At 37.9% G+C, this 27,100-nt stretch overlaps 1 protein-coding gene across 1 annotated transcript in view; it reads right to left on the bottom strand.

Moving 5' to 3' along the window:
* LOC147578572 (uncharacterized) overlaps positions 1-27,100 on the bottom strand; it is a 348,192-nt gene that overhangs the window by 243,001 nt on the left and 78,091 nt on the right. The window contains exon 3 of the mRNA XM_086719081.1: positions 21,750-21,879. The gene's annotated coding sequence lies outside the window, so the exon portion shown is untranslated. The remainder of the gene's footprint in view (positions 1-21,749; positions 21,880-27,100) is intronic.

Genomic DNA, 27,100 nt, shown 5'->3' with positions numbered 1-27,100 from the left:
CCTTACACTGTCATTGCTAAGTGTCCTTTCATTTTATACAACAGCGAACCAATATTTGAAACGCTACGAAATATTCAGCACAAACCAGTTTGGGCAGGATTTCAGCAGCTCTTTTGACTGTGAGCATCCCGGAAAACTGCTGATCTGTATGCTGCTCAGCTTGGAATCTGGTCTGCTTTGCAACATTATCTTGCACAACTGAATGAAAACGTGAGATCTTCCCTGTGCCCTATCCCCCTATCCTCCCAACCCTTCAGATGATGGAATTTTCCACCAGAAAGAGACACTATAGTACTTGAAGGGGAAACTCAGTTTTTTGTTCTCCTTCTTGTGTCCACTATAATACAAAGCTTTGCTCCCCCTCTCGGGAAAATGTAAGGCTGGCTGGCAGTCAGTTTGACAGAAGGAGAGCAGTGCAGCGGAAAATTGGATAACAGGATAAAATCTATGGGGCCACAGGAATCCCATCAAAACCGGCTCCTCCTGTCAAAACCTAGACAAGTGACAAGGACAAATATAGAATGTTATTTATATTTAAATATTTCTAATGATATCATAATTATACTCTGCCTCTCTTAGGCAGCCATTTTCCTGTGAGCCACCATTCTGCAAACCAAATGTTGTATGTTGGAGAAAATCTGCATAAGAATCAGACAGCTTCAATCAGACATCTAGGAAAATCCTATAAGCTCCTCAAATAGCTCTTTCTAAAGGACAGAAAATAACAATTTATTTTTTCAAAGACATTTTTCCTAGAATACAACAGTCAAGTTCAATAAAAACAAATTATTCCCAGCTCTGTGCGAATGGGAAAACTAAGCCATCTAGTAGGTAGCTAACATACCGATTCCACTTAAAATTAGGGCTGGTATTTTGGAAAATTTCCTATTTTCTTTTATCGCAATGTGTCATCTTGACTCATTCTATAGATGGGGTTATTGACGGTCTTAATTTGTGGAACTTCACAGTAAGTTCAATAAACTAAAATGTAAAATTGCCAAAAGATGTAAAATTTATAATTTTAAATTTTTTTTTCAACGTTTTTATTTATTTATGGGACAGAGAGAGAGACAGAGCATGAACGGGGGAGGGGCAGAGAGAGAGGGAGACACAGAATCGGAAACAGGATCCAGGCTCCGAGCCATCAGCCCAGAGCCTGACGCGGGGCTCGAACTCACGGACCATGAGATCGTGACCTGGCTGAAGTCGGACACTTAACCGACTGCGCCACCCAGGCGCCCCTAAAATTTATAATTTTAAAACTTAGGGAAAATTTTTGATGTAGATATTCTAAGTCAATATTTATTATACTTAATTCTATTATTAAAACATTATGGAGTACTATTTTAATATACTATAAGTGATACCAAAGAATTTAGTAACATGATGGAGGGCATTTATAAAGATACACTCTATACAGAATACAATTCACATTAGACTTTCATAGAGCTTTAATTGTAAGATTCCTAAGCCCTTAATGGTCATCTATAATACATATGTACTTTTTCTCTTTTGTAGACCCTTACAACAGAAGATTGTCAGCACGCAAACTCATTAATTGATATTAAAAAATATAGTTATTGCTCATAATGCACAAGACAACATGCCACATGCTGGGAGAAAAAGAAAATATAAAGGGGTATTCAGTCACAAAAATATGCCACCTAAAACTTAAGTTGGGAGTACTACAAGCAGAGAATAGAGGAGTTGAGGAATCTGTATGTCATTTCCAGTCTAAACACCTCTGCCATACTAGGAAGGCTCCCGACGACTTGAACCCATTTTACTGAACAAATTTAATTTTCGCCTTCTGCTAATTCCTTCCACTCTGTTTTAAATGACTCTCTCACTCTTGCTAAGATGTACTGTTCTCATCCTTGCCTTCTCTTGCTTACGCTCTTCCTCTGCCTGCATTGTCCTTGACCCCTCTCTCTCTTGAGCAAAGCCTTTAAGATTCAGCTGAAGTGTCATTTCACCTTGAAACCTTTTTTGACTAACCCAAAGGACTGTTGACTTTGTGTAAGGCAATGTTCAAAGTGCTTAACATATGTGACCATATCTATCACAGCTTCATAGGGAGATAGCACTCTGTTTCAGAGATGCAAAAAGCTCAGAGCAGTAAAATAGCTACCTCAAGATACACAGCAAAACAAGTAGTAGAGTCCAGATTCATGCCCCATGTATCTGATTCAGACACCTGTGTAGGTAAGGAATTACTCTGTTATTTTGCTCCCTTTCTCATACTTTTCTACCTGAACTCATATTTTACACAGTGCCAAATTATTCAGCACTTAATAGTTCTTGGGTTCACGGTTACTCCTCTGGGCTCTTCAGTTAGACTGCAAATGCAGAGAAGTTTGTCTACCACTCCAGCCTAAGACCATGCATTTCACTTGATGGGTTGAAGCTCGTTAATCTACAGCATTCTTTTTTTTTTTTTTTTAATTTTTTTTTCAACGTTTATTTTTTTATTTTTGGGACAGAGAGAGACAGAGCATGAATGGGCGAGGGGCAGAGAGAGAGGGAGACACAGAATCGGAAACAGGCTCCAGGCTCTGAGCCATCAGCCCAGAGCCCGACGCGGGGCTCGAACTCACGGACCGCGAGATCGTGACCTGGCTGAAGTCGGACGCTTAACCGACTGTGCCACCCAGGTGCCCCAATCTACAGCATTCTAATGTATTAGACAGAAAGCTATGCTTCTCAGATGATTACTATTTTGCCACTGGTTTGGATTGTCTGTAGTTGTATTCACTCCATGGGACTCTTTGCCTTCTAGTGCACTATAAAATGTGAAGTTCCAAAGGAATATCTTAATTTTCATTCAACAAGTCTTTATTGAGTGATGATTGTGTGATAACATTTTGCCAGGCAGATGGGGAAAAATACCAAAAAGGCTTAAGGCAATCTCTACTCTTAAGAACCTTATTATCTTGTTGGAAAGAGATTTTATCTATATTAAATTATAGACATATGTTATTTTATTAAGTATATGTTACATGTAAGTATATAATATACATATGTATATAAGTCTATACACAAAACATGAGTTTATACATAAAATATGCTTTAGTACAGTGTGTAGCATATGGTAAGAACTTAATAAGTAATTTATTAAGGGGTAGGGATAAGGGGATGGGTGAAATAGGTAACGGGGATTAAGAGGTACATTCTCCCAGTTATAAAATAAGGAAGACGTGGCAGTATAATGTATATCATAGGGAATATAGTCAATAATATGGTAACAACTTTGTATGGTGACGAATGGTAACCAGACATTGTGGTGATTGTTTCATAAAGTACGCAAATATCAAATCCCTATGTTGTACACCTGAAACGAATACAATATCGTATGTCAATTATTCTTAAAATATCCATCCAGTTGTCATAAATGGAATATAGTGCACAAAAGTTAATCTGCCATCATTCATAATAGCTATCATTTATTGCCGCAGATATCATTCAGCAAATATTTAGCATGTTTCTAAACAGAAACTTAACAGTCTGTCAAAATCAATGCTGAGAAGGAAGTATGAAAAACATAACAAACTGGACTTTTTCTTATGGAGCTCTCTCCTGAAAAATGCCTTCTGGACTAATTCCTTGGTATGAGCTCACTTTTTCCAGTAACATTTCTTTCTCCTTGAAAATGGGATACAGGAAAAAAGGACAATATTTTTGTACATCTAGTTCAGATGAACTCTGATTCTTATTTTATTCTAGTATTAACATCATCAATATACAAATGCTCTCTTTTATGATTGTTTACATTATATGAATTTGTATACACCAGCTTAGGGTGAGGTAAATTAAATGGAAAGATACCATCGTTAGGTCTAGTGTCAAAAACCTTATGTGGCTCTTCAATTCTGTGACTTACTTAGTGGATTACAATGAAGCCTCAGCTAAGGGGCTGGTAATTTAAATTATAAGCAGAGGGTTCAACGCTGTGGCTAATTCATTACTCACACATCTCTAGTTGAGGTAGTAATTTAAAGTCATGTGTGTCGCATTAATTGTAATCTTGTTTCCAAATGACAAGATAAATATCTCAAGGAACATAATGTATTATGGTCATAGGTCAAACCAAATGAATGTCTAAAATAGATTAGCACTAAGTGCATGCAATATGTCATGTTTATAAATTTTGAAAAGGATAAATTATATTAGCATTTAGCAGGTTGTTCATTACACATCATCAATGTTTAGCTTTAAGTGCATTAATACTTAATTCAGTTACCGCATTGTCTGAAAATACCACACACAGAGATGCCACAAAATCTCTTACTAAAAATCTAATATTTAAAAAAAAAAAAAAAAAACCAGAGCAAGCTAATTCATACCCTCTCCCACCAGGATTTTATCACTTTGTTTCACCTATGTGTGAAATCGATATATTGTGGTCCTGACTTGAGTCAGATAAGGGCAATGTTACAATTGGCAAAAGAAGAAAATTGCCAAAACGCCAGGTCCCTACCAATTTGCATGTATATCTCTTCTAATTTAAGTCTCTCCATCAGCTGGCACTGCATCAGAACCTCAACCACTGTCCTAGAGTAGAAACCCCAACACCACATGGCAAAATAAGTGCAAAATAAGGATACAGGCTGCTACTGAAATTATAAAATAGACAGCTGGTTTTTAGAGTTGAGCTGAAATTTAACTGTTGTGATTTCAATATGGATTCATCAGTTTTCCTATCTACAAGCCGTGACATCCCTGGTGATTTATCCAACTCTCTCTCACCATCTCTACAAGTCATTGTACACTGGTATCTTAGCTTCATATTACTTGGATCAGTATTTTGAAAAGCCACTCAAGGTAGAGTGAGGACACGGAAGAAGGAGCAGCAAACCAGCTAACCCCAGCTCACAGAAATATTCTGTTTAGCTAGCACAGGTGTCTTTGTGGTTTTGCAGTTCGTGTGTATGTTTTCCATGGAATTGGAGTGTCTTTAAAGCAAGGCAGACAGCCCCCAGCTCATCAATGGCTTCCTCTCTCCCTCTTTCCTTACACAAGCCGTCCCACAGCAGTGTGAGCCACAGGCAGTTGAGTTTGCAATAGATGGTTGCTGCTCCGCTAAAGATAGGACGTTTGTTTTGCCAAGTGCAGTTTGCATGGATCCAAAATGATCAAGACAGCAGAGGAGGTTTTTAGGGTCTCTGGAAGGGAAGAGAAAGGGAAAAAATGGCAGCTGAGACCACTGGGAGGGAGAGGGAATTTGATGGTGAACACCAAACTAATCATATGGAGGTTCTGCTGGGCTGTGTGGAGTGGGAATCCTACACTCTGGTACAAAAGAGTCTTAGTAAAATATTAATACCTCATAAATGTATTCTAAAATTGGACGTGCTCTGAGGAACCAACCAAGTGTTCAGTGCCTCAGTACGAGGCAGGGATTGAGGATATCTTGGGCTACCTTTGGCTTAACACAAAAGAGTAAATCCATGCACTGGGAATTCTTTCTCCATCCACGTTATTACATGAGAGTGTCCTGCCACACGACTAAGAAAGTTAACTGTATTTAGCTGGCAGAGAGGTGTCGGGTCCATGACCAAAGCTTGGCCAGTCAGATGTTGCTGCTGGCATTTAGAAACTTGAGAAGGTGAAGGAGAAGGACACAGCGACAGTTTGAAATTATTTACAGTTCAGTGTATCCCAGGAAAACATTTAGTCATAAGTGGAGTTTTTCAAATAGTCCAGAAAACTCAGAATGGATCTTTTACTCTGTTCTAATGGGGACCAAAATGTTTTTTTTTAAGAATAGTTAACATACGGTGTTATGTTAATTTCAGGTGATTCACACTGTAGGTGATTCAGCAATTCTACATATTACTCAGTGCTCATCATGAGAGGTGTACTCTTAATCCTCATTTCCTATTTCACCCATTTTCCCTACCCATCTCCCCTCTGGTATAACCATCAGTTTGTTCTCTATAGTTAAGAGTCTGGTTTTTTGTTTTTGTTTTTTGGTTTGTCTTTTTTTGTTTCTTAAATTCCACAGGAGTGAAATCATAGTATTTGTCTTTCTCTGACCTACTTTCCTTAGCTTTATACTCTCTAGATCCATCCATGTGGTTGCAAATGGCAAGATTTCATTCTTTTCTATGGCTGAGTCATACTCCATCATACACACACACACACACACACACACACACACACACACACACACACACACACACATATTGCTTCTTCTGTATCCATTCATCTATCCATCTTCCCTAAGGGAAGAACCCTTAGGCTACTTCCATCATTTGACTCTTGTATATAATGCTGCAATAAATATAGGGGTGCACTTATATTTTTGAATGAGTGTTTTTAGGTTCTTTGGGTAAATATGCAATAGTATAACTACAGGATCATATGGTAATCTATTTTTAATTTTTGAGTGAACCTCTATACTGTTTTCCACAGTGGCTGCACTTGTTTGCATTCCCACCAACAGTGCACAAGGGTTCCTTTTCTTCACATCTCCACCAACCCTTGCCGTTTCTTCTGTTTTTTATTTTAGCCATTTTGACAGGTATAAGGTATTATCTCATTGTGGTTTTGATTTGCATTTCCCAGATGATTAGTGATGCTGAGTGTCTTTTAATGTGTCTGTTGACCATCTGGATATCTTCTTTGGAGAAATGTCTATTCATGACTTCTGCACATTTTTTAATTGGATTATTTGTTTTTTGGTGTTGAATTGTATAAGTTCTTTATATATTTTGGATATGAACCCTTTATTAGATAGTTCATTTGCAAATATCTTCTCCCATTATGTGGGTTATTTTTTAGCTTTGTTGATAGTTTCCTTTGCAGTGTAGAAGCTTTTTGTTTTGCTGTAGTCCCAATAGTTTATTTTTGCTTTTGTTTTCTTGCTTCAGGAGATATTTCTAGAAAAATGTTGCTGAGGCCAATGTCAGAGAAATTACTGCTGGTGTTCTTTTCTAGGATTTTTATGGTTTCAGGTCTCACATTTAGGTCCTTAACTCATTTTGTGTTTATTTTGTGTGTGGTGTAAGACAATGCTCCAGTTTTGCCAACACTGAGACCAAAATAATTTTTTAAACTTCATATTAAGCTTATTTAGAAACTACATCAACATTTTCAGTTTAAAAAATATGTACAGGATACAAAATTCACAGGGAAAGTATAACTGTTAAAACCTTCTTGCCTGGATTTATTAACATACAGTATTGTGGATTCATTTTGAGAGCTCACATTCCAATTGACTATTATCAACTGTGTGACTGTGGACAAGTCACCTCCCTGTGCTTCGGTTTCTTTATGTACAACTTCAACCACTAAAGGCAAAGTGGGGGGTGACTAGCATAAAGGGCAGCAGAGTCACAGCTGCAATCAGAATAGTCTGAGTCGTGCAGACCTATGGTGTAAACTAGTATTAGTCAGCTGGAACTGCCCTAATGAACCCCACGGACTGGGTGGCTTGTACAATGGAAAGCTCTTTTCTCACACTCTGTAGGTGGGAAGTTTAAGGTCTGCTTCCTCCTGAGGCCTCTCTCCCAGACCTGCAGATGGTCTGTGTTCTTGTGTTGCTACATTTCTCTGTGTTCCTACGTCTCTGGTGTCTCTTCCACTTCTTCTTTTCTTGATGTTTATTTATTTATTTTGAAAGAGAGAGGGAGCACAAGCAGGGAAGGGGCAGAGAGAGAGGGAGAGAGAGAATCCCATGCAGCCTCTGTGCTGTCAGTGCAGAGCCCAACTCGGGGCTAGAACTCCTGAACCAGGAGATCATGACCTGAGCAAAGACCAAGAGTCAGACACTTAACTGACTGAGCCACCAAGGTGCCCCTCTCTTCCTCTTCTTGTAAGGACATCAACCATAGTGGATTAGAGCCCCCACATTTATGACCTCATCTAACCTCAAGTACTTCTGTAGAAGCCGCATCTCCAAATATAGTCTCATTGGGGGTTAGGGCTGCAACATACTGGTTTTGGGGAGACCAATGCAGTCTCTAATAGGTATGAAGAGTGCCTACTTCACAGTGCTGCTAGGGTAATCACATAAGTTAATATCTGTAAAGTATTTAGAACAGTGGCTGGTATGGAGAAGGGCCATGAAAATTGTTTATTAAGTGATTTTGAAAAAATGTAGACTTTTTTAAACCTGAGTTAATATCCTCACCTCTAAAATGAGAGAGGCCTTTCTCTCTTCCTGACAGGTAAGAAGAATCAGGCATGTATGTTAGTGACCTATTTCTACATAACAAATTGACCAGAAATTTTGCAACTTAAAACAAAAATAAACTTTTATTATCTTGCACAATTTCTGTGGGACAAGAATTCAGGGGCAGCTTAGCCAGGCCATTCGGGCTTAATCTCTAATGAAGCTGCAATCAAGGCATCAGCTGAATGCTTAACTGTGACTGGAGGAGCCACTTCCAAGATGGGTTCCCACACATGGCTGACAAGTTGGTGCTGTTTTTGGCAGGAGGCCTCAGTTCCTTACCATGTCTACTTCTCCAAAAGGCTGTGTTAAGTGCCCTCACAAGATGGCAGCTGGCTTCCTCTAATGCAAATGATCCTTGAGAAAGCAAGGCAGAAATAACAATGTCTTTTATGTTTTGGTCTGAGAAGTTGCAAACCATTACTTCTACCATATTCTATTGGTCACACAGATCAGCCCTAATGCAATATTGGGGTGGAGCTGGGAGGTCTGCACAAAAGCATGAATACCAAGTAGCAATCATCGGTAGGAACCCATCTTAGAGAATGGCTACCATACTTGGCCAGCCAGATGCTCCTGCCAGGACTTCAAAATCTGTGGAAACAAAACAAAGATACAGTGGTGGTAAAGATTACTCATATCAAGTGGGGGCAGCACTGGTTATAGCCAAAAAATTATCCTGGTGTGTCCTGCACTGTATTTTTGATTGTCCAACTTTTTTATTTTTTTATTTTTTATTTTATTTTTTTTGTCTAACTTTTTTAGATTCTCATTCTCTAATCCTATTTCCCCGTCTTTCAAACAATTCTGTCACAGGCCCAATATTTTTTCAGTAGTTTGTTTTTTAATCTGGTGTCAGTTGGCTTCCATTGTTTGTGACCAAGAACCCGGACTGATCTAATGTAGAAATCTTCCCCACCCATTAATCTACTTCCTCCCTCAGACTTCATATCCCAGGTCACATACTATTTCCCCCCCACCCCCACCCCGAGCCCTCAGACTAGAACAAAGCAGAAAATGTGACTATCATGTTCCACACTATATACCTCACATCTCACGTGGCAAGCCTCTCAAAAAAAAAAAAGAAAAAGAAAAAGAAAAGTCTAATACAAACTTTTTACTCTCTTTATGATTTTTGTGAGAAAGCGGACATCCTTCAATCATGCATTTTAGTTTGAACTGAGAATGATACCACCTTTGTTTATTTTTACATTTTCCAATGCATTTGTTTTATTAATTTTGAAATTAGTGTTATCAAAGCTCAGTTTAATGTTGCCATCCTCTGCCACCAAGGAGTCCAGTTGAATACGTACTTTATTTAGTAACATACATACTTTATTCTTTCCCTATAGAGAGGCTAACATGTAAGTTTTCTTTACGAACATGGAATTTAAAAAGGAAGGGGTTAATTATTTGAATTCATTGTTCAATGGCATCTGGCTAAGGAAACATGACTGAGAAGGGAGATACTCCTGCCAAGATGTCTGACGGGTCCATGAGCCAGGACTGCCAGTGCAGTCCCTCTGCAGGGATGGAAAGTGCCAATACTTGACTCTCTGGGGCTCATTTTTCTCTGCCGACCCACGACCCCTCCCCTCTTCCACTTGTTTTACTCTTTCTTGAGATACGTTCCTAACACCCACACCTAAATTGGATGTTGTGGGAATAATTTATTTTAATTTTATGCTGATCAGGTTCAGAAGCTAGAAAGCAGAAGAAGGAGTTGCAGAATTCTTAGGAATAACTCTTTAAGCTTTGGTTTCTGTTTTTGTGGGTTTTTAAAAATTAATATGGTAAAATCAATGTGGCCTTCATTACCAGCTTGAGGTATAATTAAGATCATAAATCTTTTTAATATTAAAATTAATCATTCAATCCCCCACAGGACCAATTTAAAACGAAGTCCAATGGCTACCTCTTGAAATCTTTCCCTTTCTTATGTAACCCAATGGGGTCATCTCTGTTTCTCAGCTACTCATTGTTAGCAGGAGAATTAACAAAGGAGGCAAGGAGGAAGGGAGGGAGAGAAAGAGAAATACTAAAGAAGGAGAGAAGGCAGGCACTCCAGCTGTCTGACCAGTACCAGCCCCAACATTCAACTGTCATTTCTGTTGTCACCGCTTTACCAACTCACTGCACTTAACAGATCTAGTCCAGTGCAACCATTTGAGCCTTCTACCCTCCCCAGTGACACAACACACCACAAAGGTACACCACATATAGGCTTCCAAAGTTACAGGTCTCCTTTTACCCTTTAGGGACACTGTTCTCACAGTGTGCCTGTTGTGACAGAGAGGTCTTCCAACCACAGACCATTAAGGGATGAATCTTCCTTCATAATGTTCTAGAACTCGCTAGTCAAACATCTGTCTTCCCTCAGGGCGAATGCTCCTTCAGAGACACAGGGAACTTATTTGAAATCATCTCAGTCATATGATGCTCTTCTGATAGATGGTCTCCATTGAAATGGGGAGATTGTTTCCCCCTTAGAAGTCTTTGACAATGCAGATTTACCTCACTTTCCCAAAGTTTGCATAGCAAAGGTTCTTTGGGGGAAACGTTATCAAGCCACAAAATATTCTGACATATACTTCTCCTAAGTCAATAGTTTCTCATTTCTTCCATTTGAATAAGAAGAGAGCTTCAAGAAACTCCTCAGAATTAAGAAAAATGGCTCCAATTTGGACCCTTTGGCTCCAAACTGTCACCTAGCAGAAAAGTAGCTTGCAGCTTCTTCACCATGCAAGAAAAAAAAAAACAAAAAACAAAAAAACTGTTCTCTCTTGCTGGGTATCACTCATACCTCTATTTCAAGGAAAAGATATAGCCCATAATTATTAAAGATATAAGAAAATGTGGGACTGACATAAAGGGTATAATAGATAATTGCAACATTTGGCAGAGTTACTTTTGGTAACAGTACTCTAAATTTTGTCCAAATATCAAGCCATTCTAGATGCAGCCTATGTGTTTGCAGTCAACTGACTCCCCACTATCATGTCTATGAAAGGAAGCACATATCATGAGTCTAAACTAAGTCTCTTTCCCTGGACACAGTGATAAGGGATGGGTCCATGGCTCAATATCAGTCTATAAGAACAAAGTTTTTGCTCTACTCTTGAGGGAGAGAAGTTCTCTTTCCTGTTAGATATGGAACCACCACTAAAAAGCCTATTTTAAAATGGAGCCGACCCAGAGGAAGCATAACTAGCAATAAATCCTGGTCATGGCAGATACAGAGTGTTCAGTTAATGAAACAACAAACTTCCTTTTTGGTTGACTTATTTTGGCTTGGGGTTTCTGTTGCTTTCTCTCCAAAGATTTTCATATGATATCTATGAACAAATTAGCATATCAGAAGGTTTGATGATGAACTGGGTAAAAGGAAAAGGGTGGGGAAGCACATTTCTTTTTCTCTTTAAATCTGTGCCTCTTGTAACCACTATAACAACAGGAAGTACAGTTTAATTGGAAATGGGCTAACATACTTCTAAGAATAATCATGTAAGGCTAACTGCCTGGGTAGTTTTGAAGTCAGATAAATTGGCTCTCTTGTTATAAAGTGCATCTCTCCTGATTAGTATTTGATTAAACACCAACAACAAAAATCGCCTCTTAGAACTGACATATCAACAGCTTTCTGGATTCCATTTTCCTTAGCAAGATAATGAGCATAGTACACTGTTTAGAATATTTTTAATTGGATGTATATTAGATATACATGTTCTTCTATCACCAATGCCTTGTGTGCTAAGAATTTCATTACATCTCAGAATTACCACATAAGATTTTCTTTGTATTCGTCACAAGAATATTCCTACACACAGAGATAATCGCCACACCTTCACCATATATGTTAAGCTTTTCTTTAAAAGTATCCACTTGAAAGCTTCTACTTTTGACCACGATTTGTCCTTTTTCAAAACAGATATATAATATATATATATATATAATATATATATATATATTATATATAACATATATATTTTATAAAGGAAGAAAATTTGAGTGGATTTTTGTTTCAAGAGTAAGTCCTAAGCAGCTACTGATGGTGTACTCCATGTAGTTCTGTAAGAAAAGAGAAAGGAAAAATGTGGTCCTTGCCCTTTAGAAGTTCATGATATGGTTCTAGTTACAAAACGGGCAGGGTGACAATTTTTTAGCACCATTTACACAGCAAAATACAAACTAATACAATCCAGGATCATTATATGATGAGAAAATATTTGGTAAAAAAGCTCTTAATAAATATTTGTTGTCTCTTGGAGGGAAATAAGTTAGCAGTCTTGTTAAACATTCATCGATACCTAGAGTAACATTGTATCCCCAAATCAATGATTTTTATCATTAATCTATTCAATAAGTGATTATATACATTCAATGTTTTAGCTGCTGTGTTAGACACTCATGGTCCTTCTGGCTTTAGTCTTTTACATGGATGCAATCAATTGTGCAGAATCATTATCCTTGGTTAATGACACTATCATTGATTCATTTGGGAGCCACAATTGGGTTGTTTCCAGTGTAGGGCTATTATAAACATATTATGTTTCCTAGTATACATGACTGTGTGTGTGTGTGTGTATATATATATATATATATATATATATATATATATTTGTAGAATTGCTGAGTCAAATGGTATGCAATGCTTTCATTTATAAGATAATGCCAGAAATAATTATCATTATTATTACAAATAATTATTTTCTATTTATATCCCAAACAGAAATGAATGAGAAACCCCAGTGATCCACATACTCACTAACACTTAGTATTATGACTGCTTAATTTTTTCCAGTCTATTGTATGTAAAATGGTATCTCACTGTGGTCTTGTTTTCCTAATTAACCCTAGGTTGAGCATCTCTTCCTATATTTTGTGGTAATATATGTATTTTCTTCCCTCCTATTATTGGCTCTGTTAATATCCTTAACATTATCAGGTACAGATATAGATATTGAAAATAGAATAGCAAATAAAGATTCTAGGGTCGCCCAGGTGGCTCAGTTGGTTGAGCATCCAACTCTCGATTTCGACTCAGGTCACGATCTCATGGTTCATGGTATTGAGCCCCACATTGGGTTCTGCACTGACAATGCAAAGCCTGCTTGGAATTCTTTCTCTCCCTCTCTCTCTGTCCTCCCCCAACTCGTGCTACCTCAAAATAAATAAATATACATTTATTTTAAAAAAGGTTCTAACAAGTCAACAAAATATGAAGGATCATTTAAGAGCTGAAAGTCTCTCATATTCTTTGCTTTGTGTGTGGTGGGATGGATATGTGAAAGAAAACTTGTACTTCAGTCTCGTAAAGAAATATTAACTCCAACTATTATTCACCTTATATTACATTAGACAGCTTCGCATAAGAAGACCTCAATTTCTCAGCCTTTCCCAAACATAACCTCATTCCTATGGCTCATAGAATTCCAATCAAGTCAAAAGAAGAAAGTGTGGACAGAAAAGGCCCCTTTTACACAGAATGACTCTGAGTGGCTGAGAGGTTCATGAGTTCTGGTCATGGTCTGAAGATTGGCCAGGAATACAAAATTCTCAGGTCCCCCTGGAGCCACCCCTGATGGCCACATTGGGACAATCACACTGTGAGACTACAGTAAATTGCTTCAAGTAAAAGTAGAATTGGAATATACATTACAGTCAGAGGGCCAAGGAACATTTGCTTTAACCACATGACAGAATATCAATTATAGTCACACTCTCATGTTCTCAATTTCCAAATGTGAAAGAAAGATAATGATTGCGCAAAAGCTTTTGCTTCCCAGAGAGTCTGACACTTACTGAAAAGCACAATGAAATATTGGAGACACTGTATAGCGATAAAGACAAACCAAAAATAATTTAACAAATTAACATAAATTTTTAAGAGGTGGAAAGAAATATATACATATTCAAGCCATATTCAAAATCTATAAACTTTTTAAGATCGTGGTTTGTTTTTTCCTCCAATGAGAGCAAGAAATTACAAAGCTTCAGGACCCAGTTTCCAAAATAAGCCTAAGAGATGGAAGAAATCTATTGTAAAGTTGTAGTGGTCTTCATTTGCATTCACAGACTGTTGTCTTAATCCACTCTAGCTGCTATAGCAAAATACAAGAGACTGAGTAACTTACAATCCATAGGTTTATTTCTTACAGTTCTAAAGGCTGGGAAATCTAAGATCAAGTTGCCAGCATGGCTGCATTCTAGTGAAGACCTGCTTCCTAGTTCATAGCCTGTGCTGTCTCATGCTGTTCTCACATGGAAGAAGGACTAGAGATCTCCCTGGAGCCACTTTTATAAGGCATGAATCCCATGCATGAGGGTTCCACCTTTCTGGCTTGAGAACCTTTCAAAGGTACCACCTTCGAACATCATCATCACGGTGGGCATTAGGATTTCAACACGGAGATATGGCAGAGATACAAACATTTAGACTATAGTAACTATATTCCTATTATATTTTTCTTCAACATTCTAGTATTTTCAGAAAAGGCGGATGTTGAAATTTGCATTTTTTACCACTGGACAAACTGAGTCAAAGAGAATCATGGCTTTCCAAAAGCCACAAGGGGAGTTAGCCCCACAAAGAAACCAAGAAGTCACATCTCCCAAATCTTACTGGCCTGCAGTTGGGCAAACTTCTTTCTGTTTCTCTTGTGCTAAATAAGTGAAAAACAAATAAACAACAACAACGAAAACAAGTATAATTCCAATAGTACATCAACTCAAAGCTTCTTTAAAAAAAAAAAAAAGAGCTATAAAAGTACCATGTGATCAGCCATTTTAATTCTGTGTATATATAATCTATAAAACGCTTATGAAACTAGTTACCAGTCACCTCAACCCTTTCTGTGTGTCCTTATGAAAAAATTCCCAGATGTCACAATTGTCACACCTACTTGTTAAATTGGAGAAATTCTTGAACCACAGTAAGCAGATGCTAGAACAGATGGAAAATTTCTTTTTGGGCTGAGAAAAAGAAATTTCCAATTAAGAAATGCCTGGACACTATTTTATCTCCCTTCTAGTTGACTGAACTATGAGATTTCCTTATGTCACCATTTAGAATTTTAAAAAAACTTTCTATTTCCTCCAATATTCTTTATTTCTTCATTATATCCATAAGCATTAGCTTAACATCTGCTCATTTTTATGTCCCCCTCATAAAACTGCTACGGTGCTTTCCAAAAAAGTAGGAAATTAATAAAATATTTTCATGTGATGTTTATATTTAATGCTTTTATCCTTATGCACGTTGTATCAAGTTTGCCTCATACATTTTCTCTCTGTTCGTGTACAATTGTATACAGTATCTATTAAGTGCCTAACACTTGTTTCGTCAGTATGTTATCCCCAAGCTACCCCAAAAGAACCATTACAAAAAGCAAAATGTTTTCCTTGAACAAATAAGGAAGCAGAGGTCAGCTTTTCTACCAACTATCATCCCAGCCCCCCGGATGCAATCTCCAACCAACAGTTACCTTCCTTAGTATCTTTCTGGAGGAGAGGTGAGCTGGTTGACTCCTGAACCAACCACCTGGCAACTGCTCCTCTGACAGGTACTCTCGCCATGCCCTGATTCTTCTTGTGAGGCCTTTCATGCTTCACTGCTGGCACAACCCCAAGCTCTTTCCTCCCCCAATTTACCACTAATCAGAGGATACAGAGAGCAGCCTTCCTAGAAGGTCTGTGGCATTTCAATGTCCCCAGCCATTTCAATGTGCCATTTCAATTTTGTAGTGCAGTTTTACTTTCACAGCAAAACTGAGCAGAAAATAGGGAGAGTCCTCCTATACCCCCACTCCCACACACGCTTGTTCCACTAGCAACACCAGCACCACAGTGGTATGTTTGTTAAAAATCAATGGACCTACAATGACACATTACTCCAAATACATGATTTACATTACGCTTCACTCTTGGTGTTATGCATTCAATGGACTTTGACAAATGCATAAGGACATGTATCCACCATTGTAATATCACACAGAATAGTTTCACTGCCCTAAAAATCCCCTGTACTCTGCCTATTCGTCCCTCCCTCTGGCTACCCCTGGAAACCACTGATCTTTTTACCATCTCCATAGTTTTGTCTTTTCCAGAATGTCATATAGTTAAAATCATACAGTATGTAGCCTTTTCAGTTTGGTTTTATTTTCACCTAGTAATATAAATTTAAGGTATTTTCATGGCTTGATGGCTCATTTCTTCTTAGCATTGAAGATTATTCTACTCTCTGGGTGTACCACAGTTTATTTATCCATTTACCTCCCAAAGGGCAACTTGGCTGCTTCCACATTTGGTTCATGATGAACATTATGAATAAAGCTGCTATAAACATCACTGTACAGGCTTTTTGTGTGGACAAAAGTCTTCAGTTCATCTAAGTAACTATCAAGGAACACATGTGCTATATCATATGGTAAGAATATATTTAGTTTTGTAAGAAACCACCACACTGTCTTCCAAAGTGGAAGACCATTTTGCATTCCCACCAACAATGAATGAAAGTTCCTGTTTGATCCATATTTTGTCCAGTGTTTGGTGTTGCTGGTGTTTTGAATTTGAGCCATTCTAATAGGTATGCAGTGGTATCTCACTGTTGTTTTCATTTCTAATTACCTAATGACATATGATGTTGAACATCTTTTTGTATGCTTATTTGCTATCTATATATCTTATTTGGTGAGGTGTCTGTTCAGGTCTCTTGCTCATTTTTTAATCGGGTTGTTTGTTTTATTGTTTTATTGTTTTTAGAGTTCTTTGTATGTTTTGGATACCAGTCTTTTATGAGGTGTGTCTTTTGCAAATATTTTCTCCTGGTCTGTCTTCTTGTTCTCTTGACATGGTCTTTTCAGGAAAATTTTTCATTTTAATGAAGTCCAGTTTATCAATTATTTCTTTTATGGATCCTGCCTTTGGAGTTGTATCTAAAAAGTCGTCACCACACTCGAAGTTGTATAGATTTTCTCCTATGTCATCTTGTAGGAGTTTTATAGTTTTACATTTTACATTTAGGTCTAGGATTAATTTTCAGTTAACTTTTGTGAAGGATGTAAGGTCTGTGTCTAGATTCATTTTTCTGCATTTGGATGTCCAGCACCCTCAGTCATTTTTTCAGTGACTGCACTTCCAGATTCCCTGTGCTTCCCAAATTCCTGTTTTTTTTTTATTGTAAAATAGTTTTCCTATTTTTCATCTCCTCAGTTCTTCCAGAGGGTTTCATTTTTATCACCAAACACACTGATCCAAAGAAGCAAGACACTCCCTTACGACATGTCCTCCATTAGTATGTTAGGGAACATGTGGGTAGGAGGGATGTGCTCACTGACTTTGCCATAATTTTGTTCCAACTACAGATAAAACAGATTCAATGATATCATATAAAAAAATAAGAAATTATTGTGCTGGCATATTTCCAATTTTCATCTTGTGCTTTTTCATTCTTATCTTTCTCCTCTTTTTCAATGTTTTGTGAAATAAAACCACAAAGAGCCTTGATAATTAAATCCCGATTAAAGAATTTAAGAAATGATGGGGCACCTGAGTGGCTCAGTCAGTTGAGCACCTGACTCTTGATTTCAGATCAGGTCATGATCTCATAGGTTCATGAATTTGAGCCTCAAATTGAGCTCCACACTGATGGTGTGCGGCCTGCTTGGGATTGTCCCACTCTCCCTCACACTCTCTCTCTCTCTCTGTCTCTCTCTCTCCGTCTCTCTGCCCCTCCCCCACTCTTTCTCTCTCTCTAAATAAATAAATAAATAAACTTTAAAAAAAGAATTTGAGAAATGAGATTACTTGCTGTGTTTTATTTACATATATGGTCTCTATATTTTATACTTTATGTATCTGTTTGCCAATATTTAATAAACCCTCTTAATTATCAACTTTCAAATGTTTACTCTTGTATCAGGATTCTGGCATTTCTTAGCATCATGTTTTCTAAGATATATTTTTTATTTTATTTGAGAAAGAGAGAGAGAGAGAGAGAGAGATGGCAAGTGGGGGAGAGGGGCAGAGGGAAAGAGAAAGAGAATCTTACCCAGGCTCCATGTTCAGCACAGAGCTTGTTACGGGGCTTGATCCCACGACCCTGGGATCACGACCTGAGCCAAAATCAAGAATCACATGCTCAACCAACTGAGCCACCCAGGTGCCCCCTAAGATATATTTGAAATAAGTCAACACACTGTAGGAAATCTTTTAGTAAGTGATAAAGCACCTTCTTCCCACTTGCTTTCCAACTTCAAGAGAGCCACTGTAAAGAACAATTATTACATTTCTTATATAATTCGAGAAAAGATTTGAGGTGCCAACTATTGTGATTCGTTTGCAAGGTATAGTAGAAAAGTTTCTTAAGAAATTATATGTCATTCCTATCCCTGATGACGTCATAAAATATATGAGGAAAAATAAAGTAGTGAGCGAGAGTAAGAAGTGCCCACCACATAGGAAGTGAACGCTGGGAAATGTGAGGGAGCCGTTACAACAAAGTATCTGTGTAAATAAGGAGTTGATGATCAGACAGCGGGAGGCGTTTTCCTGGAGTTCCACCTGTGTCCGAGCCCATTAATTTTGGGTAAATGAAGTTCCGCTCAAGTTCCTTAGAGTCTTCAGCTTTGAGCTTCTATAAAAATATGCCTTAATTGATTTTGAAGAGTTAGGAATATTTCACAGACACTAACACTTATTATTCATTTGTGTTTCAGCCTTTACTTTCACAGGCCTTATAACAACTTATTGAATAAGTTGTTATAAATATTTATAAAGACACTTCTCATATCCTGGAGTAAATTTGGTGTTCTCCTGCCTTCTATGAAAGCAGGTAAACAGAAACAGAGAGGAATTAAATGATTTTTTTTAAAAGATAAGAGAAGCTTGAAGATACACAGGCAATCATTCTAAACTATCTTCCCTAGAAACTATTTCCTTTCTACCAAACTTCTGAAAATGAAAGGATTTTCCAGTTAAAAAGGAGGAAATGTCTAAAATCCAACGAGGGTCACATATAAGCATCAACACATAATTTTCCTCTAACAATTTAAACATTAATTGCCAAGGCTCTATAAGACTGGTGATAAATTAAGATTTAATACCAAAGAAAAAGTTAAAAAATAAAACTTTAACCTCATTACAGAGTTAGGCTTTATATATTTATCCTTTTTTCCTCTTTAAATTCTGTTTAATTTTACATGTAATTTGTAGGTTCTCTGCTATTTTTCAATAATGCCTTTGTTTTCCCAGATAAAAGATGTAATGATCTCATGAATTTGCTCTAAATTAAAGTTTTACAGAGACGCCTAGGTGGCTCAGTGAGCATCCAACTTTGGCTCAGATCATGATCTTGCAGTATGTGAGTTCAAGCCCCGCGTCGGGCCCTGTGCTGACAGTTCAGGGCCTGGAGCCTGCTTCTCATTCTGTGTCTCCCTCTCTCTCTGCCCCACCCCCACTCATGCTCTGTCTCTCTCTCTCTCTCTCTCTCTCAAAAATAAATATTAAAAATAATAATAAAAATAAATAAAGCTTTACAGTAAAACTCGTTACCTCTTTATGTTGTTCATTGCTTTTCTTCAGAAAACAAGTTTGAAAGTTAAATACCTCCATCACAAGCCAACAAAATATGATCAATTTTTTTTTTTTTTAAACTACTGCCCAATGCTGCATTTGGGGCCTCTTTCGCAAATGTGTGATTACATTTTTATGCAATTGAAGCAATAACAATTTCTCCTCCAAATTACTTTGTATCCCCCAACCAAGTGGGCTTTAGTGTATAAAACAAAAGTGTACTGAGGTTTGAGAAGACTGTCCGAGACTGTCCTATTCAGAGACTTGGCTGATTTAATCTGAAATGAGTGCATCTCCATTTTTTACTCACTGCAAACAAAGAGCTCCCAGCTTTTTGGTAGCAACAATGAGAAACAATTAGACTGGTGAGTCACTGTTCAAATCATCAGCCCAGCTGAGGAATTGGCCATTGACAGCTGGACTGACGGAATATTATGAGTCGTCAAAGGAAGCCCATAAGAACCATATGGAGTGACATACCAACACTTTTAATGTGCCCATCAGAAACTCCCACAGCTGATGGCGTTCACACAGCTGTAGGTTATTAGGAAGGAGCCTTAGATGAATGAGGGAGCCCTCTTTAGGGTCATTCGCTATCATAATAATGTTAACTAAAACCTGCTGGTGGCAAAGCAACTTCATAGAGAGGAACCATATATCACAGTTTTTTGACACCTGACATAAGCTATAGGGAGTTCTATCTTTTGTGTGTTTTGAGAAATTAATTTTATGTCGGAGTTTTATAGTGATCTCCTAGGGCTAATAAATGTAGCTTTTTTACCTGACTTGCAGAGCTCTTAAAATTTCAAAGTATGCCTTTATCAAATACATAAAATTTTACTTAAACTACACGTAAAAAAAAAAAAAAAGAGCTAAAAAAATAAACACAAAGAGCCTCTAAATAATTTCTTGAATATCTCAAGTAAATAACCAAATAAATTTTTTGGTCTACAACCAACATGAAAGTTTTGAAATATTATTCTGAATAGCCAAGGCTCCATTTGAAGGGAAGATATAGGAGTAGGTGCACTTCTCTGAAAATTATTTCTATAATGTTACTGATAACAGGTTAAGGATATATTACTTATTAGTAAAATCAATCACTAAGTAAAGAGTAGTTTTAGGATAAACCCAACCTATAACTGTCATTCTACAGTGGAGAAGCCAGGTTCTTTGCCCATTTGAATTTCAAGTATGCCAGAGTTTAGAAAATTATGGTAAAATAAGTCTCACATATCATAGTCCAAAAACATTCTGTGACTCTCTCTACCGTTCTTTCAACAAACACTTAGTAAGTACCTGTTATGTGTAGGATCCCAAGATCCCCATAATTAATAACTCTGACTCAATTTAAGAGCTTCTGTTTCTGGACATGGCTAAGAGAAATGAAGTCAAGAATTAGGCTAAACATATTGGCCTCTGCCAATAAGGAAAGCCAGAGAACCACTCATGGCTCATTATAAGATAATGATGAGATTTTTCTCATATGTATAGATGCTTTACTCAACAAGGTTAATATGGTTGAATCAATAAAGCACTTAATCAAAAAGCACCACCAAGAAACCTATTAACTAAAAGAAAAAGAAAGTTTTTAAGGTTTCCTTTTCCATTATAAGGCTTCTCTATAGACGAATAGCACCTGAATTAGGACCAAGGCTAACAGAAAGCATTACTTTGATGCAATACCATTTTTTCTCTTTCCTATGCACACCTGTCACTTCATCCACAGACCACCGCATGTGGCATTCACGTAGATGAGAAGCTGCAGCCTCAAGCAGGTTTAGCTGCTGACAATCCAACGAGCAAATGTCTAAGAAGCACATTCAGGGGAGGCATGGTGGAAAGTGACTCCCAACTCCAGGACATTCCCTTGATTCCCCTCTTGATTTTTAAGTTTTTCCGTTCTCAAATTTCTGTTTTGTATTATTTTATGACGTGGTCAGGGATGGCCACAGGAGGAGACAGAGGAGGGACTCGGGAAAACAACATTCACTGTACTCACAGGTGGTAGAGACAGGAGGCACGGCAGGGCAGGGCACGGTGTGCAGAGCCACAGGGAAGCTCACCAGGTGGCCAGGAGGCAGAAGACAGGAATGAGGGCAGAGCTTGGGGCTCAGCATTTCCTGGGGTTTCTGCAGAAAAAGCAAGCCAGGGCAGATAAACGGTTTGGGATTGGCTTGTTTGAATAATTTCAGCAGTCTGTGGACTATGGAGATGCTTCTCCAGCTGTTCAGGACCCAGCCCTGGGATGAGTGAGGCAAAGAACTGTTATTCCCGGGGTGTAGGAGCCAGATAGAGATGTGGCTCTGGGTTGGATGGTTTGCATATAAAGGCATGCTCTGACTGGGCCCTCCGCTATGCTCTCTCTTAAGAATTCTCTAGTCCCAAGAGGAACAGAGTCTCCCCAGCCAGAAAGATTTTTGTAAAGATGTCAAAAGATCATAATATACAGAAGATATATATATATATATATCCACAGACACACACACACACACATTGCCTTAGAATGAACTCAAATAAGGAAGAAAACCCTTACATTAATTTATCTTTACACAAAAACAGTAAATGATGGCCATTTATACATTAGGCTTTTCGGGGTGCTTTAATCAGACTGATATTGATTTCTTCCCCATCCACCTTTTTTAAGCAGCATTTTTTTTTCATAATTAAGCAGCAATTATATCATAATTCAGCAGGGGGCGCCTGGGTGGTGCCAATTGGGTGTCAGGCCCTTGATTTCAGCTCAGGTCATTATCTCATAGTTTGTGGTATGGAGCCACCCATTGGGCTCTGCGCTGATAGCAGACTCTCTCCCTCTCTCTCTGCCCCCCAAAATAAATAAACATTTTTAAAAATAATAATCAGCAGAAAAACCAAACAAAGACTCAGAAGTCCCATGGTCTTAACCTCACTTGTTCTCTCACCTTTGAGCTGTGTTTCCAAACCCCATTTTTTCCTTCCTCGTACACTACATGAAGACTTGGATACTGTTTGTTTCTACCTAAAACGGAGCACAGCATAACAACCAACTCTTGACACACACAGGTTGAGCACAAAGTGTTCTCTGGCTGAGACTCAGACTTTTATGGAGAAGACAAGCAAGGAATTTTTGAGGCCCACTTTGGCGAGGCTCCAGGCTCTGGGGAAAATGTGTGAATAAGTGCTCAAGGCTGAAGACAAAGGGACTAGCTGAAAATGTTCACATCAAAGGATGTAAAGACCCACAAGAAATAGATGATGTCCGTTATTTCTGAAGTGATAAAGACTCTGGGAAGATTTGCCTTCTCTATGCTGCATGGCTAGGTGGTCACATATCTTGTTGGCCCCTTTCCCTGCCGGCTTACACCTGTTGTTCCCGGGGAGTTTGAATAAGCACTCTTTTATTTTCTAAAGTGTCCTGATGCTTTTAATTTAGACTCTAGCTCCTCTGTTTTCTAGGAAAACTGGAGCAAGTTTCTTGATGTCCGTTTTATCATGTGTAAGTGGTAACAGTGTTACCTCCCTCATAGGAGGCTTATGAGAACTATATTAATGCCTTTGAGGTGCTCAGAATAGTGTCTTGTACTTGGCAAGTACTAAATAATAGTTACGATTTTCTGTCGTGGCATTTTTTTTTTATGAATCAAGAACTATTTTGTGGTGGTTTCTTACATTTTGGAGTCATCATGGGTTATCTGCCTGTAAATGTGAAATAAATATCAGATTTGGTTTCTAGAAAGAATACACATTCCCATGGTATATAATGTGTAATTTTTTGGCCAGAGGTAAATAAAAAAAATATGTTAGTTGATTCTTTTTTTTTCAAGTTATTTAAAAATAGTTGGTTAACATGTAATGTTAGTTTCTGTGATTCATCACTTACATACAACCCTCAGTGCTCATCATATGAGGTGCCCTCCTTAATACCCATCACCCATTTAGCCCATCCCCCACCCACCTCCCTCCAACAACACTCGGTGTGTTCTCCATAGTTAAGAGTCTGTTTTATGCTTTGCCTTTTTTTCCCCACTATGTTCATTTATTTTGCTTCTTAAATTCCATTTATGAGTGAGATCATATGGTATTTGTCTTTGACTTTTTTCACTTAGCATAGTACTCTCTGACTCCATCTACATCATTGCAAATGGCAAGATTTTATTCTTCTTTGTAGCTGAGTAATATTCCAGTGTGTGTGTGTGTGTGTGTGTGTGTGTGTGTGTGTGTGTGTGTGTGGGTTGATTTTTTTAAATTGGAGTTTTTGTATATAAGTAATGTAGAGTATGCTATTCAATACAAAGATGTATTTTTCTTTCAATAACTCTCAATTCAGAAAATAGCTTGCAATCAATGTATATAAAAGTGTGGTATTCCCTATTCCATAAATTTGTTTTATAATCATGAGATTTAGAATCATGAAAATAATATTTGGAAATATATACACACACTTATATATATGTATATATTTATATTATATGTGTGTATATATATCAAATATCACCTTTTCATATGTGTGTGGATATGTGTGTGTAAAGTGGCTTAATTAATAAAGATACAGACACATTTGACCATATTAAAATTAAACAACATTTTAAGAAAGTGATAAAACTAGCCACAAAATGGGAGAAGGTGCTTGTAACACATATAACTGAAGGTGATAGTATCAAGAATATATAAAAGGCATACATATCAACAAGAAAAAAAATAGAAAAAACAGGGGAAAGTCAGGAATAAGTATATCATATACAAAAAACACATTTGGCCAACAAACAGATGAAGTTGGTCACTGTCATGAAACACCTTGACAATGTATATTAGACCACAATGCAACATCATCTTTCAAAATATGCAGCCAAAATTAAGAAGTCTGACAATACTTGGGGCGCCTGGGTGGCTCAGTCGGTTAAGTGTCCCACTTCAGCTCAGGTCATGAACTCATGGTTCGTGAGTTCAAGTCCCACATCCAGCTCTGTACTGACAGCTCAGAGCCTGGAGCCTGCTTCGGATTCTGTGTCTCCCTCTCTCTCTGCCCCTCTACCTCTCATCTGTCTCCCTCTCTCTCAAAAATAAATAAACATTAAAAAAAAAAAGAAGCCTGGCAACACCAAGTGTTAGAAAATGAAACTATCTCAGCAGTCTTATGAAAACAACTTGTAAACTTGTAGGTCTTGTAGATTTGAACATTTGTATCCCCAAGGCCAGCAAGTGACTTCCAAGGCGCACATGCAGGGTAAATGTTTGCGTGTGTGGACCAGGCACCAACACGAGAGAGCTCCTACACCGCACTTCAGGGTGGCAAAAGCTTTGAAGATGCCAAATGTCCATTTGCAGGAAAATGGGCTCATTGTGGTGCATGTTTATGTGGTGTATGTTTGTTAGAGACCAATTTAAAAGTGAATGAATTACAAATATGACAACATGGATGAATCCTAGTTACATACATGTTGAAAAGAAGCAAAAGTAAACAGAATCAAACAATGCGTTGTATAGATATATGCAGATCTTCATGCTTATGTATTTATGATGAAACTATTTGTTAAAGGGGATAAGTTGGGGTGCCTGGGTGGTGAAGCGTCTGGCTCTTGATTTTGGCTCAGGTCATGATCTCATGGTTACTGAGATCAAGCCGTACGTTGGGCTCTGTGCTGACAGGGCAAACCCTACTTGGGATTCTCTCTCTCCTTCTCTCTTCCCTTACCCCGCTTATGAGTGCATGTGTGCGTGCTCTCTCTCACTCTCAAAAATAAATAAATTTTAAAAATAAATAAAAGGGATAATAAATAAATATGGGATATCGGTTTCCTCTGAGACAAGCGACGAGGGTCGGAAAAGAGTGTACAGATTAATTTAAGATAAACATAATATTCCGGTTTTGGGCTTAAGTTGTAGGCTCATGGGCATCTTTACATTATAAAACAAACAAAAGAAGGTCATGCTTATTCAAATGATGATGGTATATCCTGGAGCAAAAAGTATGACTAACTCAATTCCAAGCATTTTTTTGTCATACTGATTATCTTATGAGGGTCACTCCACATGTCATTACTTTGCCTTTTTGTAACCAATGTCAAAAGTTAGAGTTTTACAGAATAGGAAAACATGTGCTTTGACATTTTACAGTATCTACTATGGTGATCACTGCTTGGCAGGGTGTGGAGAGCAGGGTGATGACTTCAAAACTGTTTGGGTAGCATAGAATAAGACAGAACAAGCAAACAGACTAAAAATAATCTAGAAAAGTCTATTTGTTTTTCTTAATTTTTCTTGCCAGTCACATTTATTTGGCAGATCTTTGGGTGCTGCGGCTGCCATGTGTTCCGTGTTCCCAGTGAGAAGCACAGATCAGGTGGAGGTGAATAACGTCCATTGTCAAATTTGAAAATATGAACGTGGGGGGTACCTGCGTGGCTTGGTCAGTGAAGCAACCGGCCCTTGATCTCAGCTCAGGTTGTGATTTTATGGTTCGTGAGACTGAGCCCCATGATTGGTTCTGTGGTGACAGTGTAGAGCCAGCCTGCTTGGGATTCTCAGTCTCCCTCTCTGCCCCTCCCTGGCTCTCTCTCTCTCTCTCTCTGTCAAAATAAATAAATAACCATTTAAGATACAGGTTTATATTTTCTCCCCCCCCACACACACACGTTTTGGTTTAAATTCCAGTTAGTTAACATAGAGTATAACATTAGTTTCTGGTATAAAATTTAGTGATCTATCACTTAACATAGAACAACCAGGGCTCATTACGAAAAGTGCCCTCCTTAATACCCATCTGTAGGTACAATCGGAGAGAAAAATGTATGGCACAAAATGGTTTTAAAAAGACTCAAGGAGAAAGAGCTTTTGAAACTCATTAATCTTCTAATTATTACTCCCTACATTCAGAATAAGATGTTACAGAAAAGCACAGCTTTAGACACATTATGTTTTATACTTGGTCATTTAAAGTTTAAAATTAAAATTCACTACTGTGATCAACTGAACTCCTGGCAACAGAACAAAGAATACATAATTTCGAGGTGTCCTAAATGTAATAAAATATCGTAGGCAGATCAATATACTGAAGATAAGAACATAAAACCCTGAATTCCAGCCAACCTAACAAAACCCGTTCATAAACACCTAATTATTTACTCTACATAGAATAATCTTGACTAATTCCAGAAATGAAAAGGCAGCACTTTTCTCAGAACTTTAAGACTATGACAACAGACTTGGCGTTTGATCAAAATCTCCAAATTGGTGATGTCAAAAAGTTCAGCTGAGGAGCACATGTGCATCTGTTTCCTCACATGGTCGCTTCCGCGGCCACGCTTCACGAGTCATCTGTGCTTAGCCAGAGAGCTTTCTAGTTCAAGAGGAGTTGGGAGTGGGGATATAATG

The sequence above is a fragment of the Puma concolor genome, chromosome C1 (assembly GCF_028749965.1).
Source record: "Puma concolor isolate L17-30 chromosome C1, mPumCon1.1.hap2, whole genome shotgun sequence".
Taxonomy (NCBI): Eukaryota; Metazoa; Chordata; class Mammalia; order Carnivora; family Felidae; genus Puma; species Puma concolor.
This window is presented reverse-complemented; position numbering and strand designations above follow the sequence as displayed.